Source organism: Tupaia chinensis, unplaced genomic scaffold, assembly GCF_000334495.1.
Source record: "Tupaia chinensis unplaced genomic scaffold, TupChi_1.0 Scaffold000292_1, whole genome shotgun sequence".
Classification (NCBI taxonomy): domain Eukaryota; kingdom Metazoa; phylum Chordata; class Mammalia; order Scandentia; family Tupaiidae; genus Tupaia; species Tupaia belangeri.
In genome coordinates, this window is record NW_006159777.1 from 3,916,060 (window position 1) to 3,926,302 (window position 10,243).

At 52.3% G+C, this 10,243-nt stretch overlaps 1 protein-coding gene across 5 annotated transcripts in view; it reads left to right on the top strand.

Annotated features, from left to right (window-relative positions):
- The window catches only part of ETS1 (ETS proto-oncogene 1, transcription factor), a 134,479-nt gene that overhangs the window by 70,210 nt on the left and 54,026 nt on the right, over nucleotides 1–10,243 (top strand). The window lies entirely within an intron of this gene.

A 10,243-nucleotide genomic window follows, 5' to 3' on the forward strand; every position in this document is an offset into this window, starting at 1 on the left:
GTGGCTAGGACCCCAGGACACTTTATTCACTTTTATTCTGTATTGACACCCACAGGACTCTGCCAGTGCCCGGTCCCAAATTAACATAGACTTTGAAATGTTAGGATTGGCTTCTCCTCGGAAGGGTGAAGGGGGACACACTGATTGCAGGGGGGCCATGGCAAGGTCCTCAGATCTTAGATAGGCCAAAAGCAAATGCGGCCATCACACTCCCTCCTATTCACTTTTGGTGTGGAGCCTGCTGAGAAGGGGCCTGGGTGGTGCCAAAGCAAACACTGTGAAGCCACTGCCCCGGCCTCTAGGTGAGGGGAGCCTGCTGTCCAGATAAGAGAGCTCTAATTCCAGAGCTTTGCTCTTTCGTGTAAGAATACAATGATGGGCCTTCGTCCCGCCCTACCCCTACCAAGAGGCTCTACCAGGGAGCTGGGTTCTCCTTAGAGATGGGAAGAAGCTTCCAGCTGTCCGGGTTTGGCCAGCCTTCAGATCTTCCTTGGTGTGCACAGTGCATGCGGCAGAGCTGCCCTGGCCGGCAGGCTTGCTGTGCCCAGTCCCTGCTGACTATGCCCCATTCGTGACTGGAGAGCCCGGTGGTTCTGGAGCCAGTCTGTCTGGGTGGGAATCCCAGCACGGCCACTCAGGAGCTGTGTGACTTCGGGCAGATTTACCGTCTGTCTGTGCTCCAGCTCCTGCATCTGTCACACAAGGGTAATAGTCATTCTACTTCAGAGGGTTGGTGTGAGCATTAGATTGCGAATGAGTGTAAAATCTCAGAACACTGCCTGTCCGTAATCACGCCCATTCAACAGTTAGCTAGAAACCAAGTGGACAAATGACCCCGACTGCATAGAATTTTCACAGGCCCCTGAAATGTTTGGTGGGCGACGGAGGATGTAGTCCGTGGCTTGTCCAATCTACTTTTTGAGAGAGAGAGAAGAGGGAAGGAGGACTTTCTACCTGCCTGGCTGGGGACTTGAACCGAGGAAGGTTCATTCTGCGCTCTGAGAGCGAACCCACTGGCCTGTCCCTTTCTGAGTGTCTCAAGGTCTGACCGTCTTGTTGGGGGCAAGGGTGTGGCTTGTTCCTTTGGTTGTTAGAGGGTGTTGGGGTCCTCAGAGCAGGAAGACCACCATGTCTAGGGAGAAGGGAGCACATGTGAGGCTGATGGGAAAGTGGAGATTTTCGATGACCAGGCTGAGAAGCACATTGTGCCCAGTTATTATAAAGTCTCTCCCATCCTATTTATTTATTTGGTTGGCAGAGCCGCATTCCTGGCATTTTTGGTCAGTTTGTGTCGCTGCGTTTTTGTCTCTGTAACTTTTTTTTCTCTTAAAGAGGCCAGACCACCCTGTAGGAGTGCTTACCCTCCAGGAGACAGGGCAGCCCGTGGTCAGCCTCCCAGACCCCGCTTGCTCAGGCCGCATCAGCATGTGCAGAACCACAGCTGCTTAGTGTAGATCGGGGTTTTCAGGAAAGAGTCTTCCTTTCTCAAAGAGGACGGTGGATAACTGTACGCTGGCCACGGCCACGGTGTAATTACAGGCGCCTCTCCACCGGGGGAGGAGCCCTGGCTGGAGTGGTCCTCTGCAAGCTGGCACCGAAGGTGGGGTCTCGCATTCAGAGTTTCTGGGGATATTCTGAGGTAGGCGTGGTTGGCTTTGCGATCCAGGTTGTCGACAGAGAAGAGCACTCTGTCCTTCACGCTCACCCCGGGAGGGGACAAGTGCCGTCCCCCCACTCTTTTTTATTTATTTTTTTTTTTTGAGGGGTTTTCACTGTAGGGCGCGTGCGCTCACCAGACAGACAGAGACATAGAGACAGAAAGCGAGAAATCACTCCCCGGGGGGATGGTCACGCTGCAATCCCTTCTCCTCCATTCTCCTCTCGGGATCTTGGGCACGCACACACACGCTCCCGGCGTGAGTTTTAAGCCACCGGGTCCGGGACACGAACCGCGGTCGACTATGTGGGAGTCCAGTGACATAGCCATTATGCTAACTGCTGGTTCCCGTCCCCCCATTCTTCATGTGAGAAAGGTGATATTCAGAGAGACAGACTCTGGTTCAGGTCACACTCGAGAAACTTACCACTGGAGACTTCGCAGGCTTCCCGTCCCTAAAGGAAAAGCACTGTGCTATCCCCAGAGACTGGGGAAGGACACATGAGCAGATGAGCTGGGGTGAGTTTGGTGCTGGGGGCTTCGGAAATGCAGGGGCTCCCTGCCATCCTGCCAGACTCATCTGAGCTGGGTCAGACAGCATCCTTGTTTCCCGGGAGCTCAGAGGGCTGGGGAAGGGCCCGTGCTATGAGCTGCCCAGGCCCGGGCCCGGGCCCAGGCCCGGCCCAGGCCCAGGCCCGGCCCAGGCCCAGGCCCGGCCCAGGCCCAGGCGGGTTGCTTTCCGGAGGAGCGTGGTGGTTCATGAACGCTTACCTCAGATGGGGAAGCCGAGAGCCAGGTTCCTGCTTTCCCCAATGTCTTCCAGATGTCCTGGGCTCCCTCATAAGGGGCAGGTGTGCTCCTTCCAAGGTCAGTCCCCTCCTGAGCTCCAGATTCTCTGTGTTTTACCTCCTTCGTGGCCAGCCCTGCTCCACGTGGAGCCCCGCACAGGCTGTGATGAGCAGGGTGGAGCTGCGGCCTGGTCCACAGGCTCGATCCCATGGAGGTCTGATTCTCCTGCTTGCAAAGAGGCGCTGTGAGGGCCGTTACCTCGGCTGCCTGTGCAGCAAGTGCGTTTCATTTTTTCCCCCTAACACTGAGGTTTTTAGTGTCTTTTCTGCGTTCTTTTCATGTGTCAGGGTGCAGGGTTCGGGGCTCTCCCGGCATAAAGAAGGACTCTCCCCGCAGACCTGCCAGTGGCTCACAGCCCGGGGCTCACGGAGAAATAGACCCCCGGATGCTCCAGTGCGGGGAGCCATCTCCCAGACGTTTAGTACCAGGGGCCCACACATCCTCACAGCCACGAGTGCGTGTGGACTGGTTGTGGCTGCGTTTCTCTTCAGCTGCTCCCTAGCCATGCGCTGGCCCGTTCCCTGGTCAGACGGAGTCCCTGATCAGAAGTGCTTCTGGGCCTGCCGTCTAGCTGTGAAGCGCTTCTTAACTCAGGGTTAGGAATGTCGAGGCTGTTCTGAGTCCATCGGTTTTACTTGTCATGTGTCTGTGGTTGCTTTATGCTTTTTTTCAGTTGGGTGAAGATCTCTTTTTTCAGAACTTCAGTGGATGTTTTCCAGATTGCATAAACAGGCCATTTGTACTTGGCTACTTTTCTGGAGCCCTGTGCCTATCTGTTTTCCCTTTGTCTTCTAATCGCATAGTTTATAATCTCCATGCAGACTCAGAGAGAGCTCCATCTCTGGTGTAGGTGGCGGTAGGTCTGATTTCACTGGCAGAGAGCCGTGTTTACAGACATACTCCAAATATTGCTGTTCGAGCCATAAATGTTTATTGATTACTCGGCCAACCCTGTCATGTCCCCAGGTGCGTTCATTTCTACTGCTGGGCTTCAAGTCTGTCACTTGACACTCTGAGTGTGCCTTCTCAGGGGCCTTCAGCTTGTCTCTGTAGCACTTACGCGCTCTCCGAGAGTTATACACTCTTGATCCCCTAGTGCTTCCAGGCCCAAAGTAGCGTTGGAAGTTTTTAGGTTCTTGGGTTTCAGACCCCGAAGGTCTGTAGACAGGGAAACCGTGTCATTTACCACGCACATGGGGACACTGAGCATGTGAAGAATCACACCGAACAGTAGCTGTGAGCTGGGATTCTCCCAGAAGATGGGGTCACACGGCATCATCACATTCAGGTGACCATAGTCTCCAGCATGCCTTCTCCGCAGTGCAGATCTTACGTTTTAGGCTGTCGAATGTGTGCTGGTAAGGCCAGGTTAAGAGTTTGAAGCAAGGCTAGTTCAGTGTGGTTTCCCCTAGCCCTGAGTTATATTTCTAAATTTGTTTTTGACGCATAATATAACATTTCCAGCGCCTGAGAAACAACTCAAAATCAACCTCAAACAAGTTTGCTTCAAGCATTTGAAACCTCTTGGTAGCTTGGGGGGAGCTGTGATAAGCCGTTGATTTTTGCTTTGCAAGGTTCTGCAGAGGAACTGTAAACTTTCTGCAAGTAGTGTGTGTGTGTGTGTGTGTGTGTGTGTGTGTAATTGAACTTTTGACTGAGGGGAATGTCATCATTACACAAGTGAAGACAACTACAATTTTGTTTTGTTTCCAAGATGAAAAGTTTTACTGTTGGGATGAAAAGGGGAAAAAAAAAAAAGTATTGTTTTTGTGCTATTAAAATGAGTAAAATCAAAACAAAGTTAAAAACAAGCCCTCAGTTCTTCAGGAGGGGAGGAAAGGAATGGTCAGTTTAATTGCAACATCCCTTCATGTTAAAAAAACAAAACAAAACAAAACAAAAAACAAACAAAAAAATGGAAAGAAAAAGAAAGAACAAGGATAGGAAGAGAGTATAAAAGTACAAAAGAACTCAGGGGAGAATGAAAGAAGAAAAGGAAATGAGGAAAATAAAAGAAACGAAAGCACTTCAGTGATGTTTCGTGGCTTTGGGAGACGTCCCACCTGCATTGCACTTAGCTTGGAATCCCAGGCGCAGGAGGCCTGGTGGACACTCTGGGTCTGATTCCGGGGCACTCTGGGTCTGATTCCGGGGGCGCTCTGGGTCTGATTCCAGGGGGCGCTCTGAGGTCTGATTATGGGGGCGCTCTGGGTCTGATTCCGGGGGTGCTCTGGGTCTGTTTCCACGCTCACTTGTGTGCTCCTTTCTGAGTACTTTACCCCAGTTCTGGGTGGGGCTGCTCAGAGGGAGGCTTCCCTGCATTCCCGGAGCTCCCCTGGCTGCAAGTGCAGGGAGAACAGTGTTCCAATTTCTGAAAATATGCCTGGGTCAATTACAGCTGTCTTCTGTGCCTGTTGGATCCTGGTTTAAAGCAGGACTGTCTTTATAATTGTATGAGTCCACTTCATGGAGAATGTGGCCATTTCTGAAACACTTGCAGGAGGTGTAAGATTGGGGCAAGGATTATTTCTGATACAGAGAGAGGAGCTTGGGAAGAGTGCTGAAAGAAAGACTATAAACACGAAGAGAACGCTTGGTTGGAGAACGGGCAGAGAGGGAGGTGTGAGGCCTGAACCTTAGTGACAGTATTTGAATCCTGGGATGAATTTTGCCTTTGAAAATAGGGACATTTTAAGGACCCATGAAAGGGGTGACAGCTTTTTCCTGCATTACTACCTCCGACTCATACTTAGTTGTGCAAACCTCTGTATCAGTTTATCAGAATAAGTGTTAAACCTCAGAGAAGATGACAAAATCAGTCAGGTACATATTTTCAAGGTACAAATGGAAAATGACCTAGGAGGCCGGGCAAGGGCTTCTCCTAAACTCCATGAATGTTTGTGGACACGTGGTTTTGGAGTGTTTGGGAACCCTCCGTGTGCCAGACACTGCGTTGTCAACCCGTGCCCCTTCTGTGCAGCTGGGGCCTTGTGCTGGGCAATTCGTTATCAGTCATGCTCAAACTAAGAATGTGTTGTTGAACCCGAGTTTAAAATATCTTTAGAAATTTCCTCCCAAGACATTTCAGTGGGAGAGTTTCCTGGGGTTGACTTTGCCGCTAGTGTTTTTTACATTATAGATCACTTCCAATTGGCTAGTTCTTGTACAATTTGAATTAATTCTATGCATCCTACATAGGGTATAGGTTGCCTTCCACAATGTAGGCATGGTTAAATGCTCAGGGTGTGAGGATGACATGCAGGGTGAGGGGCAGCTCAGCTTAGGAGTGAATGTGCAACTTTGTAACGGCGCCTGGCTGAGAGTCCGAGGTCTGCCTCAGGCCTGGCTTCCCAACTCTGTTGTGTGTGAGTTGGGCAAGAAATTTCCTTTTTCTGGACCTCATTTTCTTCATCAGTCAAGTAAACTAATGGGAGAAGATAACTCCTCCGGTGTCTCCCAACACTGACTGCTACAACCTTGGGTAGCATCTGAACTCATCTAGGCTCTAGAGTGCATAGACCGTCATCCAAGAGGCAGGCAGAGTGGGAGTGGGGCGTTTTCATCCTGAGCCCCCAGACTGTTAACAACAACTTCTTCCTTGGGGAACTCTCGAAAGAAACCCTTCCACCAGGAACTGTTAGGAGCTGGGGATGCAGAGCCACTTGGCTCTAGTGACACTGGCCGAGGGCCACGCCTTCCTCTTGCGCCCCTCTGCAGCTTCCTTTTCTGCACGGGGTGGACTTGGAGGAAGGTGATGGAGGCCAGGGGTGCGTGGGGAGCCCAGCCCCAGCTGCACCCTCAGGGCTGAGCCCCGAGCTCTTTTCGAGACAGCCTCCTCGTGGTGCTCTTTCCTCAGGGTCCCTCTACTCAGGCGTCTCTGAGCCTCTCCTGGCCAAGCCTGTAAATCAAGGCCCCGTCTGCCATCTGTGGGGAGCGAGGGGCACAGGCCTGCTCAGGGAGAGCAGCTGGCCCTTCCGAGGGCACAGGCTGCCTGGCTGAGTGGGGCAGATGGGGCCCCAGCCTGAGCGCCGGGACCTAGGAAGCTGTAACTGCGTGGGCGTGGCAGGTGCAGGCCCGGGCTGTTTGCAAGCTGCACACAGCCCACAGCCCGGGGGTTATCTGAAATCTCCTTTTATTGATGTTCCTTCTTCATTTTGAGGAAGGCCTGCCACAGTTACCCTGTTCTTTCAGAAGTGGGACCTGAGTTCTGCATGCCTGCTTTGGGGGAAACAGAGATGCCATTGATGAGCGGGTGGCGTTGTCTCTGGGTGCTCGGCGGGGCCTTCTCGCCCCACTCCCGGTCTTCTTTCCGATCTGGTGAGGGGTGCCAACTTGGTGCCAAGAACCTTGTTATTGCTCCCTCGCCCCTGATAGTAACGAAGCAGGATCCCCTCTCACTGATGAGGAGGCCGAGGGGCTACATCTCCCCAAGGCTGCAAAGTGCCTGGTGGCGTTTCGATTCAAAACCAGCTATACCTAACTCTAAAATCTCTGGTCTGCCATCTTCAAATTCTCAGAGATATTTGGGTGCTTATTGAATCGGGGAAGGAGGAAGGCCTATTTGTGCAGCTTTTGCCAGCTCATCTTCGTGCGTGGTTATCTGGTGGCTTCTTATGGTTCGACGTGGGACCTCACACATTCGAGCTCATGGAACCCTTGGCACCCCAGCATGTCGGCCTCGAGAGTGCAGAGTCGAGGTGCCTCCAAGGCGGCTCGCGTGGCAGAGAGTGGGAGGGCTGGGATGTGCCGCTGGGGCTCCCCACATGCTCTCCCGGACTCAGCCCTGCTCACTTTAGGTGTGTCTTTGACGAGGAGACCCAGCACGCTGGCTTACATGGTAAGGGTCGTAAATGGTAGCATGAGGTCAGGGACACCAGGGCATCTTCTCCAGCTGGAGAGGGGTTTTTCCTGTACGCTTTAGCGTGTTCAGTGAGTCCACATGACAGACTAAGTGTGGCACCCCGAGGGGCTGCAGAGGTCGCTGAGGCAGAGGGCTGCCCAGGTATTCCTGATGGCAGATTGCCAGCCAGAAGAACGGCCAGTGAGTCCCTTCTCAAGAGGTAAAAACAGTGTGTTGCCCACACCTGTGTGGTTGCCCACTGCACAAGCGCTCTTGGTTTTAATCCAGAGAGATTTGCATGGAACTCCTGTGCAGTCTGTTTTCCTCCGTGGACTGTGGGCCCATCACCATGGCCTCCTCTGCCCAGTTTACTCCATCTGGCACTGGAGGCTCAGTTTAAGGAGTAGCAGGAACTTGGGGAGCTGCAGGAGAGCTTCAGGAGAACATGCAAAACACAGAGCAAAGCCTTTCAGTCCTGTCCCATGTTCTGAGGGGAAGGACGGGGCCAGCGAGACCTGTGGGAGGAATGGTAAGCGAGAGGTCATCCTTCCCTGCTCGCTTCCACTCGGGGCAGAGGGGTCTGCTACGGCAGCAGGTGTGCATACTCTCAGGTAGCAAGCTTAGGTCTCCCTCATACAGTGCATCGTTCCGTTCCTCATCCATAGAAGTACCCCCCACAGGAACCAGCAGTTAGCGTAATGGCTACGTCGCTGGATTCCCACGTGGTCGACCGCGGTTCGTGTCCCGGACCCAGTGGCTTAAAACTCACGCCGGGCGCGTGTGCGTGCGTGCCCAAGATCCCGAGAGGAGAATGGAGGAGAAGGGATTGCGGCGTGACCATCCCCCCTGGGGGGTGATTTCTCGCTTTCTGTCTCTATGTCTCTCTCTGTCTGTCTGGCGAGCGCACGCGCCCTACAGTGAAAATCTCTCAAAAAAAAAAAAAAAAAGTTCGCATAATGGGGCAGGTAGCTAAAGGGAAAAGCAGAAACTAGTTGGAATAAATTAGCGGCAGGCAGGGGAACATGAGAAAATCCCCCAAAAAAAAAAAAAAAAAAAAAAAAAAGAAGTACCCCCCACCATGTGTGGCCCTTCCAGAAGCCAAGTCATTCCAAGGCTGAAGGCCCAGATGTTAGCCTGAGACGCAGCCCTTGGGCACGTGGCCATTTCCTTGGGAGAGGCTGTAAATTCAGTGGTCCCTCGCTCTGGGTTACTGGGGAAGAGGAGGTGGGCAGGGAGGATGGGACATCTGATTAGTAAAAACAGAGGTCATCTTTATGTTTGGTGTTTTTGAGTCTGGCCACTCACTTCAGAACTTGCTGGGAAGATCTTACCTTGTAAAGCATGCCCCGATATGGCCGCAAAGTGTGTCTCTTCTTCAAACTGGGCTCAGGTTTCGGACTGGCTCTTCACTTATGAGCAGTCTTGGCTCGGTCCTAAGGGATCTTCGGTCTTGTCTGCCTGCTTCGAGTCTTTTCTATGCTGTTGCCGGGGCCGGTGGCCCTGGGTGTCATCTGGTTCCTTCTGTGTCAGGTGCCAGGTTGGTTTTGACTCTGAACTGCAAGCTCTGGGCAGGGTCTCTACATTCTGCCTAAGAAGGATGCTCCCAAGAGCGAGCAGCCTTTCTCTGAGAGTGGGAGAGTTAATGAGTTCGCCTTAGAAAGTGCTTTGGAGTCATAGGCGATAGAAGTGCTATTACATTAGGGGAGGTAGGCTACAAAGTAGCGATGCTAAGTACCGCCATCTCTCAAGGGCACCCTCTAGGCACCAAGTGCATCCTGGATTCAACAGGTCGCACCCTCCTTGCCTCCCAGTGAGAGCTGGATGTTCTTCAGAACTGTAGGTCCTTGCCTGGGGTCTCCAGACAGTCTGAGTTTGGAGGCCTGAGAGGTGAAGCTGTTTAGGGAAAACCTAAAGGTGCCTTACAGAAATAACCACATTCTTTAAAGAACTCTGCGAGGGTAGTGTTTGGATGCCAATTTTATAGGTAAAGACCCGGGGCTTAGAAAGGTTCAGGTAGGTTGCCCAAGGCCATGGGGTTTTCAGGTCCCAGATTTGAACTTCGAGCTTCGCAGATCTTATTATGGACTGCAGCATCTACTTCAGCAGAATCCGTTTGCAGAGGAAACCTGCTCACATTCTTGTAAGAGGCCTTGATTCTAGAAGGTTCTTCGGTGTGGAATGTTCTCTCCTAAGCACCTCATTACCATCAGGGTTAGGAAGAAAACATTCAGTTGATTCACGAGAGGACTTCAGAAAGCTCATGGGAAAAAAATGGAGTTAAAATAGGAGCTTTTATTGTACAAAAAATGTTGAAATCCACATATAAGTGACATAGTTTTTGGAGAGGTTTTCGCTATAGGGTGCGTGCACTCGCCAGACAGACAGAGAGAGACATAGAGAGACATAGAGACAGAAAGTGAGAAATCACCCCCCAGGGGGGATGGTCACGCCGCAATCCCTTCTCCTCCATTCTCCTCTCGGGATCTTGGGCATGCACGCACACGTGCCCGGCGTGAGTTTAAGCCACTGGGTCTGGGACGTGAACCGCGGTCGACTACGTGGGAGTCCAGCGACGTAGCCATTACGCTAACTGCTGGGTCCCCACATATAATGTTTTTATAACATGCACTTCCACAGACTTTTTGAAGACCCCTGCCTGGATGCCAGGGGACGTGTGGTGGAAGGAGGGGCAGGGTGCAGGTGACGTAGTCCCGTGGTGCATTGGGGAGGAAGGTGACCAGCTGAGTCTGCTAAACTGGCATGTGGAATTGGGCTTTGGCTGCCATTTTCAGGGTGGGAAATTGAGGAGAGAGGCGTGAGCCCCACCCAGGCATGAGAATTCCCCGGGGAGGGGGGACATTCGGAGGTGCAAGTCTAGGCCACTTGATGGAGCAGGA